Below are 10,000 nucleotides of genomic sequence, written 5' to 3' on the forward strand. Positions count from 1 at the left end.
TTTATTTTAATATTTTAATTAAATAATGTAATTTTTAGATTTTACATAATTTTAAAATATTTGATTGTAGAGTGTAAAATTATGTATTATTGGATTTGATTATTAGATTGTAGAGTGTATCTATGTAATTATGTAGATTGTAGATGATACATATGTAATATATGTAGATTGTAGAGTGTACATCATATTAATATATGTAATTGTAGGTGTACATCATATGTAATATATGTAGATTGTAGAGTTAATATATGTTAATATATGTAGAATTGTAGAGTGTACATCATATGTAATATTAGATTGTAGAGTTACATCATATGTAATATATGTAGATTAGGGTTTCATCATATGTAATATATGTATGTTTAATCATATGTAATATATGTAATTTAAATGTACATCATATGTAATATGATGTAGATGACATCTATTAATTTATATATTAGATTAATGTAATTATGTATAATGTAATATTGTATATTGTAGAAGTGTACATCATAGAAATTATGTAGATTGTATGTAATATATAAATATGTAGATTGTAGAGTGTATCATATTAATATATTAGATTAGAGTGTACATCATAGTATATATGTAGATTGAGTTCATCATATGTATATATGTAGATTGTAAGATGTAATCATCATGTAATATATGTGTTGAGAGTTACATCATATTAATATATTAAATTTTAGAGTGTACACATATGTAATATATGTAATTGTAGAGTGTACATCATATGTAATATATGTAGATTGTAGAGTGTACATCATATGTAATATATGTAGATTGTAGAGTGTACATCATATGTAATATATGTAGATTAGATTATATTTGTATGGTGTGATTATAATGTAATGCATATTCATATATGTATATGTATACACATAGATACATAAATGTATACATAATACATATACATCACTGGTAAGCCCTGTTCCTTGTAGGCCTGTCGCCTCGGTTGCCACGCAGCGCAGTTCGCATAACAAGCTCTGATTGCAGCGAATTGGGCGATTGAGCCTAATTTTGCTTTCCTTAGGAGGGAAAAGAGTCTGGCCCATTATACGCCTGCTCCCTACTTTTTCACATCGCTGATTATCAATCTGTCTTTTGTTTGATGTCCGCTTTTGAATCGAGAAATCGAAATTTTTGTACTGAAACAAGGTTTATAAAGGGGAAAGGGTCTTGCTGTGTCTGATGAGTGCATTTTTTGGGAAAAACGGGGAAAAAATCATTCAACGAAATACAACAACAAACCATTATTTTAAAAAGGGGTAATGAAAACCCTGCCCACAAACGTGAATCACGGATTAGGGCCCCCCCCCCCCCCTTTTGACCCAATCTGTGGATCACGTGGGATAATAGAGCATCCCCCCCCCCCCCTGGTTCCGCCCTTCAAAAGGGGGGGAAATCCACGACAAGTCTTTTTTTTGTTCAGGCTGTTGGGGGAGAAGAAATTTGGGGGCCAAATCGTCGAGGGGAAAGACGAGCAAAGAGAGGCACGTGAATTGGACGACTTCTGAACCCCCCCCGGTGGCAATGACACTTGGAAAACATTTTTCCCTAAAAATACAACGTGATTTTTCTTGGCAGGGCAAAAATGCGGTTCTTGGGGGGTGTCCGCTGCCCTGCTATGGCTGAGCGCAGAGGGGAAAGGGGGAAACGGTCTCGGTCCACTCCCCAGGGTATATCGAAAGGCAGCCGGGCTGAGCCGGGGGGGGGAAGTCCTTCTAAAAATTCAAGGCTTCCCTACCCCAACCTCCCCTCGGGAATCTAGGTTTAAGGTAAATGCTGCCAGCGACATGAGGTGAGCTGAGGAAGGAAACGGGGGCTTGGGGGCCCTGGTCTTGGGAAGGTTTTTAACGAGTCTAGTCCTCATGGACAATCTGCCCTTTTATTTCGATTCCTCCTATCCCTTTACTCTACCCTTTTTATCGTCTATTTTCCTGTCTTTCGTAAACTTTTCCCCACGGCCACCTTTACACTACCTTGCCTTCTAGTTTCCAAAGGTCGTTTACCTTTCTCAGTCTTATGGGTTTTTTCGTATTTGCTAAAAGGAGGGCCTCAGTTTATCGGGGGGGGGGGGTCATGCCATCCATACCTTGTCCCCTTGTGGTTTTTGTACTGGCCCCCGGGGTCAGATGAGGCTTCCAGGTTGTTGTGTGTGTGTTGTTTGTGTTTTTGTGTGTTGGTGTGTGGGGTTGTGTTTGTGTGTGTGTTTTTTGTTTGTGTGTGTGTGTTGTGGGGGTTTGGTAGCAGTGGCTTCCGTTCTTTTTTAATACTTCCGACCCCCTTTCTTAAACCTTCTTTGTACTTTTTTGGAAAAGAGAGAGAGAGAGAGAGGAGAGAGAATAAGAGCGAGAGATAGGGGAAGGAGGGGAGGGGGTGGGGGGAGAGATAGGTAGAGAGAGAGGGGTAATAGATTGAAGAGGAGGTAGATAGATGGGTGAAGGGAAGAGAGAGAGGTTTTTGGGTGTGTGTGGTGTGTGTGGTGTGTGTGGTGGGGTGTATATGTATATATATATATATTTATTATATTATTTTAAAAATTATATATAAAATTATATATATATATATATAAGGAGAGAGTAAGGAAAGAGGTAGAAAAAATCGAGAGAAAGAGGTAAAAGGGGGGGAATGATACTTGAGTGAGAGGATAGATTGGCGAGAGGTAGATAGTTGTTTGAGTGAGGGTTTTAGATTCCTTCCTCCCCCTTTCCTCCCTCTCCCTCCGTCTCCCTCTCCTCCTCGCCCCTTCTCCCCTTCTCCCTCTCCCTCTCCCTCTCCCTCTCCTCATCCCTCCTTCCTTCCCCCCTCCTCCTCCCTTCCCTTCCTTCCTCCTCCTTCCCTTTTATCCTTCTACCTCTTTCTCCTCCTCCCCCCTTTCCTCTTATTCCCTTCTATTCCTTTCCTCCCTCTTGTAAACTTCTCTCATACCTCTTCCTCTCTCTCTCCTTTTCTTCCCCATATTCTCCCTCTCCTTCTTTTCCCTCCCTCTTTCTTTCACCCAAAGGCAGCCAATCTTTTATTTTGTTCTACACCCCCCCCCTCCTCCACCCACCTGGACCCCTTGGATACCCAACGGCAGTTTAAACTTTTTTTTCCATGCTCTCCCCCTCCCCCCTAGGACCCGTTTGCCTGCCGGGGCGGGGAAGGCGTGAGGGATGGGTCGGTAGCCCCGCCCGCATGTCCTCGCCGTTCTACCCTATGAAGACCATGAAGACTGTCTTTTTTTCTCAATGGGGTTTACAACCTCGGGTAAGTTGGTCCCGGAGTTAAATCTCGCAGGCTGCTTCTACTGTTTGTTGTTTTTGTTCTTGGTGTTGTAATTTTACTGTGAGGATAATGATTAATGGTACTCTTATTCTTATATACTAAAACTGCATTTCGATTGATGTTAGTACCAAGTTCTTCATTATCATAATTATCATCATTGTATTGTGATTGTTAAGACTAGTCCGTTCTTCGGTGATTTTAATCAAAACCTTACTTGACAGTTCTTTGCATCTTTCTTAGTTTTCTTACAGTTATATGACCTTCATTTGCAGCCGTACAAGTCGGACCTCCCCGTCATGGTGGGGTTTTTTTTCCCCGGAGGCTTCGTAATGGGTAGCATGGATATATATCGACCAGAGTATTTAGTTGCGAAGGACGTGGTGTATGTCACCGTTCAGGGCCGTATCGGAATCCTGGGTCGGTATAGTTTTTTTTTTTGTTTTTTTTTCCTTTTTGTGTATGTTTTTTGGTGAAATTCATGTATTTTTTATTAATATTATACATATCTCTATGACATTTCAGCCAATATTTGATGTATTTCATATTCTCCATTCTGTATTATATTCCTTCAAAGTCCTGTGTTACGCACAGTACCATCACTTTTACTGTGGTTACAATGGGTTCTATAGTATTAAGGAATGATAAAGTGGCGATAGGTTGAATTCGTCAGAGTATTTGCACAGGGGATCCTCCTTCGCGACATATCACGAAATTCACAACCTGAAAGTCTAAAAGAAACAAACCTGTTTGTTGAGTCCAGCTGGGGTTTGCAAACACGTCCCTTTTGCGCTGTTTCGCATTTTTTCGTTGTTCCTTTTTTCCTATTCGCAGAACAAAAAACAAGGCTGAACCTGCAGACATCCTGCACATATAACTGAACTGATTTTTTTTTTTATCACAAGGTTCCTGTTCTGTAGTAATCAGGGCCATTACACTATTCATAATCATAACTGAAAGATAAGAGCCATTTGATTTTGAGTTACTGGATATCATTGCGATCCACAATAGGAGACGCTAGCATCTATAGATGTAGGCAACTGTAGAAATGGGGGTTTTTTAAGGGGACGGAGTTCAGTATAATGCAAAGATCAAGACTACAGGAGTCCGAGTGAAACGACCCAAGACTATAACGAATGGGAGTTAACGCCGAGATGTAAGTTACTACCTCCAATTCGAATCCCAACTCGTACTTCCAACCCTGACTGCCCTCACGGGGAGGGGGGCTTAGACGGACCTAAGCCCAATGTAGGGGTTTTCACCCCTGCTAGACCTCAGCCTTGCTTCAACTAATTTTATGGTCTTCTCCACCTTTTTCCGTCTTTCTTCATCATTCTACGTCCACTGCTAAGGGGTTGATACGTGAAAGAATGAAAAAGCTGGTTTTTTGTGTCAGTCCTGAAAAGCATCCGGGAGCTTGGGTACAGAAATTTCCTTGGTAAATCACCTAGCCCTTACTCTATGGGGAACCCTGAGGGTAGACCGTTTCTTCTCCACCATTTATTTCAGGCTCACTATGGCCAAAATGACCCTTATTAGGGTAACTAGCCTATTTGAATTTGATTTCTTTGCATAACCTCTGACCATGGCTCCTGACCCCTCCTCGATGTCTGCTGTCAGGTCTGTCCACCAGGGTCATTACTCAACCTTTAGAATATACCCCCTCCTCTCTCCAAACGCCCTCTACTCTATCATCTACTGCACAGTCTTCTTCTGTTTTTACCTCTCTGCCCCCTTATTACTTCCCTTCATCCCAAATGCCCTCCTCCACACATTACTACCTCGCTCCAAACCACCTCATCTTCCTTCCACCCACATCCTTTAACTCGTTCCACCTCTGCAAACCTTTTTTGATACTCCTTTTGGCCCACCCAAAGTGGGATCGATTCTTTGTGATTTCCCCTCAGCCCGTTACGTCTAACAATACACTCCTCTTCCACAGAGTCTCCCAAAACAAGTAGGCAAAGTTTCCCTTTCGCAGTCGTTTCGATCGTTCACGCCTTGTCACAGATACATCCGAGCCACAAGCTCGTGTTTTAACAAGTCTGACTGACCCCCACTGGCAAATGTCATATCATTTTAGAGCCTCTGTTTTAAATGTATTTTATCTATAGTTTTGGTTATGCAGTGCACAATACACATTTCACATCACGAGCCTTTAGTCGGGGGCCTCAATTCACGTATGTTATTGGACATAACAAGCATTCAGATCTTTTGGGAGAGAAAAGAAATAAAAATAAATTAAATTCTTTTTTTTCTTTTTTTTTTTTCTCTCTCTAACCTCGTGATTGTGAGTGACATTTTGTCGGTTTTCCAGGTATGATGAAGTGAGAACAAGAAATGGCGTGTTTCCTTTTCAAATTCTCTAGTAATTCAAAACACTTTGCTTCTGGGCTTTGCAGGATTCCTTTTACTGGGGACTCTGAGCTCCCCGGCAACCTAGGGCTAAAGGACCAGACTTTAGCCCCTCAAATGGATTCAGGACAACATCCGTGACCTGGGTTTGGGGACCCAGACAAGGTCACCATCTTTGGAGACAACACAGGAGCCACGTCTGTGCACTACCAAAATTTTGTCTCCAATGTCAATGGTAAAATTAAAAACCCATATTTCAACAAAAAAGATACAAAAGATAAAAATATTGTAATTGTTTCCCCCTGCAGTTTGCTTCAGTTATTTCACTGATATTTGGAAAAAGCGAGATGAAACAAAAACTTTTTTTGGCCGTTTTATGAGAACTATTTCAAACTTCCATGCCAGGCTTCATTGGGAAAAATTTCATCATTATATATTAATCTTTTGAAAATTGTATTTCACCCTCACTATTGTTTCTTAACTGCCCCATAGGTTTGTTTAAGCGAGCCATCATGCAGTCAGGAACGGCTCTGTGCTCTTGGGCAATTCGGGATAACCATAGGTACATAGCGGGTCAGATCGGTTTGCTTCTTAGACTGTCCTGGAACGACAGAGAATCCGAATTCTGCAGACCTTGTTTTACTTTCCTGAAAAAGATCCCTGTTGATCAACTGTCTGCTGCATTGCTCAAAATGGTAGGATTTGAACACGGCAAAGTTGTTTTATTTTGTTATTTGACCCAATCTTATTCTCCCCCTAGGGTCCAAATAGGCAAAAAAACGAAATCGGACAATTTTCCTATTTAGCGAAGTTTTTTGGATTATAAGGTGCATTACTTTATAACTTGAAAAAAAAAACTTTTTTTTATAGAACCTCTTGGTCAGATATTGGTTTTGGTTTCGTTATCTATCAAGCCTTTTTTAAACTGCCTCCTGAGGAAGCTTGCTACAGTTTCATGACATCGCAAAAGTAAAGTAAATGCCAACATGGTCGACAGAATTGACTTTTACAATTAAATTCTCTTGATAATTTACTTATTTTGTGATAATAGACCTATAAAATACCAAGTCGTTTAAACGTATTCCTGCTGAAACAAAACATCATCTGGAGTATAATTAAAAGTTTTATCATTCCCTAAGATAAAAAAAAAATCATAATTAGTATTTCAACCATCCAGGGTATCTTTGAAGAGCACTTTTATTTACCCTTATTATTTCCATTCTAATTTCGGTTGGAAGACCTATCTTTGTCATTAACGGTGAACATAATCCCTTTACAGGCGGAAAAAAGATTCCCTCTGTTACTACTGCATCCAATCTGTTTTCTTCCACGATTACTTTTCTCGCCCACTTTAAATCTAAACCATAGCTCGCATAACTTGTCATACCTGTGCCTATAACTTAACCTACTTCTTGACCAGGAACTCGATTTCATTCAAAGCATAGTCTTACAATATATAATAACCCTTACCATACCCGCATCACTATTTACTTTCTCTGGATCTGACAGGGCTTTTTGACATTCAACAAGCAATATAGGGCTGTTTTTTTTCATTATGTTCAGTGAACTGAAAATTCAAACTCCTTTTTTTTGGCCCTGTCTTCGGTATCGCGAGAACGGCATCGATTCTGGTGCTGGGGACAGAACAGTACCTTCCACCTTTCTCTAATACTTGGGAGAAAGGTGCCTCACTCTCCGACATGAGATTCTAGCTTTTTATGAAGGAACTGGCTTCCCCTCGAAGTTATATCTTTGGCATTTTACCATGTTAACAGAAGAATTACTGCATTCTCTTAAAATTATTCTATTTGGGGAACATTTACTTTCTAATATTTGTTCCTATTATTTTTCATTATTTTCATTTATCATTCAGTTTGACACATATTAACCTGCATCTGTATACCAATCTTGATTTTAACTAATTGTTCATTCATCCCATTCTCAAACCCAGCTATTGAAGTAAAGATAGGAAGCCTGTTTTTTCCGCCCATCCACAAGCATAGTTTCTAAAAAAAACATTAAATGAATTCTCTACCATCCCTAAACTAGTTATTAGAGTAAAATAAAACTAAACTCCATTTTCTTGCCCAACTCCAAGCCAACCCTTATTTTGATGAGTCCTCGCGTGGATGGTGAGTTTTTTTCCCAGACCATCCAGCCACACTGGTCAGGGAAGGCCGCTACAACAACATGTCGACATTATCGCCGGAAGGACAAAGGGATGAAGGCACTCTTAATGTCCGAAGTAAGTGGGTCAGCATCTTTCATAGACTTTGTAGGAGCAAAAAATTGCTTGCCGTATGTGTATGGTTACTCCCATGTCCTCATATAGCTTGGGATAAAAGTGGCGATATTGAGTGATTTGACCAGTTTGAAACTCAGTTTTCCCGAGCGTTTCTGTCTTTCAGCGTTCTTGCAAGACGGCACAGTGGACGCTTTTGATAAAAAACTTCAACACAGTGGGGCCCTATCTAATGGGATTAAATTATTGGACGACAACATCGACTTTCATTGGCCGCCTCATTTTCCACCGTTACATGGGTCCCATTGAGTTTGACATGAGCAAGGGCAACACCCTGGTCAAGGTAAGCCTGGAAACATTTCCATTTTAGGATTGTTCATTTTATGTTTCATTTTCGTTTTCTTCTCAATCTGTGAAAGTATCTGAGCCGTGTGTACCTGCATATGTGTTTCTTGGATTAACAAGATGCGTTCCTCTTAGAAAATATTGCACTTTCATTATTTTTTTGTAAGTGAAAATAAGAGAAAAATATAGCACTGACTATTGTTCTGATATATGGAAAACAAAGGGAGTTAGCAATAGAATCATGAAGGTGGTTGTTTGTATACTCACTGTGTCGTGTTCGTATATATATATTTGTTTGGTGTTTCTCTACGATGCTTGAGGGGAAGAATACACCAATTAAAACTAAGTAGGTTCATTGGAGATCAGCTCTGACAAAAATAAAAGAGAGTTCCTCATAGTCCTGTGCACCACGCGTCAGCTTCTGCCCGAGAGTGCTACTGCCAGACGTGTGACTACAGAGACAAAATAAAATATTGTACTCTACAAATTATACAGAGAATCTCACTCTTTTACATAGGCGATATGCTACACAGCAATATAAACTAAACATAATCTTCTATATTTCACATGGTGTAACATATCACACAAAAGGCAGTATATATATAATATAATCATATAATTATCACAATATAGGTACGATAATATTTTCATCATATCCTGTATATGTCGGCATCACAATATGGCACTCACAACTCACATAAGTATCACAACTCACTTCATTATCAACCCATAGTGGTGAGATGTTCTCTCGTGATCACTAGTTTGGCCTAATTTAAATCTTGTTCATTCCAAGCTAATTGGTGACTGCTTCTTCAATATATGCATCATGGATGCTATAGAAAACCATGCAAGAGACACCGCCTTTGGTAATCGTGTCTACGCTTACGAGCTGCAGCATCGTGGGCAATACACCTTCACAGACCTATACATGGGACCTACACCTGATTGGATTTTGAATGGCAAGGACTTGTATTATTATAATTGTTAATATTATCATCATTATTATTACCGGCAAATACACGTGAATATGTGTATGTAGGCGTGTGTGTTTGTTTGCTTGCTTGCTTGTGTGTGTTCGTATATGTATATGTAATATATATGTGTGTGTGTGTGTGTGTGTGTGTGTGTGTGTGTATTTTAAATTTTTATTTATATTTATATTTATATTTATATTTATATTTATTGTGATGTTAGACTAGAAACTTGATTGATATAGTGACCTGCTTCATTATAAATGTGCAGTTTGGCCTTTTCTATGTCACAGATTTTTACTGTCCTTACTATACTATTCAAATACACGCAGATGTTAGCCACATGGACGATTTGCAGTACCTGTTCAACTTTGACAATCTCAATATCAGCTTGAGTAAGGAAGAAGATCTCTTCGTTTCTCGGATCATGGTAGACCTTTGGACCAACTTTGCTGCTACTGGGTAAGAGATCCCTATACCTAAGCCATAACAATTACAACCAAAGCTAAATCTTATCAAGTACCTAATACCAATGCAGCCTAATTTTGAAAAGATATAACACTTGTAACAAAGCATAGCTGTGTGAATTGATTGCATATAAAGAATTTAACAATCTTCAGCGACCCAACGCCGGATATGTCAATGGGATTCAATGGACACCGACTGAGGTCTCGAAGACTTCTTACTCGGCATCACCACATCCCCAACCATGAAGGTCTTCGATGATCACCAGGTACATAGATATCATATTCATAGGCCTTGTACACACTAGGATACATCTGCATACATTTTTGACCTGAGGATTTGCTTACATATT

General features: G+C 39.4%; 1 pseudogene; it reads left to right on the top strand.

Moving 5' to 3' along the window:
• LOC119597525 overlaps window positions 1–10,000 on the top strand; it is an 11,185-nt pseudogene that overhangs the window by 407 nt on the left and 778 nt on the right.

The sequence above is a fragment of the Penaeus monodon genome, chromosome 39 (genome assembly GCF_015228065.2).
Source record: "Penaeus monodon isolate SGIC_2016 chromosome 39, NSTDA_Pmon_1, whole genome shotgun sequence".
NCBI classification, from domain to species: domain Eukaryota; kingdom Metazoa; phylum Arthropoda; class Malacostraca; order Decapoda; family Penaeidae; genus Penaeus; species Penaeus monodon.